We start from the raw sequence: 838 nt of genomic DNA, 5'->3' as shown, positions 1-838 counted from the left end.
ATGCAGCCCAAGGAGAAGAGATTATAAATGCTAATGTGCCTAGGGGAAGTATGATGGATCATGATTTTCCTCGTTTTGATGACTTGAGAGAGAGCATAGCAAGACCAAGAATAGATGCAAATAGTTACAAGATGGATTTTGGAGTTCTTCAAATGATTAAAAATTCTCAATTTGGGGGACATCCTTCTGAAAATCCACACACACATCTGAAGAAGTTTGCTATGATTTGTGACATGCAAAAACAACCTGGAGTATCTGATGATGCAGCAAGATTGAAGCTATTCCCATTCTCTTTGAAGGATAGAGCATTGAATTGGCTTGATTCTTTACCTCACAACTCCATTACAAATTGGGAGCAACTCACTGATGCATTTCTTGCACAATATTTTCCACCTGGAAAAACTCAAGAATTGAGGAATCAAATGACAGCTTTCAGACTAAGAGAAGATGAAACTCTCTATGAATCATGGATGAGATGGAAAGAATTAGAGAGACAATGCCCACATCATGCCATTCCAAAATGGATGATAAACCAGAATTTTTACACAAATGTCACTCCTGCAATTAGAGGGATTATTGATGCTCAAACAGGAGGAGAATTTATAATGAAGCATGAAGATGAAGCTTATGAGCTATTGGAGAAAATTGCAAAGAATACTCATCTTTGGAGTAGTCCAAGAGGACTCAGCTCCAACTCGTAATTTCTGAATGTATGATCTTGATCCATTCAACATGATTAATGCAAAGTTTGATGCACTTACAAATATTTTGGCTAAGAAGATGGAAGACTTAAGTATGTTGGTTAGTTCATCATCATCATCTGGAAGTTCACAACAAG

General features: G+C 37.0%; 1 non-coding gene across 1 annotated transcript; it reads right to left on the bottom strand.

Annotated features, from left to right (window-relative positions):
- Window positions 1-407: 407 nt before the first annotated feature.
- Window positions 408-514, bottom strand: LOC131177629 (small nucleolar RNA R71). The gene has a single exon (XR_009147010.1). It is a non-coding gene; the product is annotated as a small nucleolar RNA R71 (small nucleolar RNA).
- Between the last annotated feature and the right edge of the window lie 324 nt (window positions 515-838).

Source organism: Hevea brasiliensis, unplaced genomic scaffold (assembly GCF_030052815.1).
Source record: "Hevea brasiliensis isolate MT/VB/25A 57/8 unplaced genomic scaffold, ASM3005281v1 Scaf664, whole genome shotgun sequence".
Classification (NCBI taxonomy): Eukaryota; Viridiplantae; Streptophyta; class Magnoliopsida; order Malpighiales; family Euphorbiaceae; genus Hevea; species Hevea brasiliensis.
This window is presented reverse-complemented; position numbering and strand designations above follow the sequence as displayed.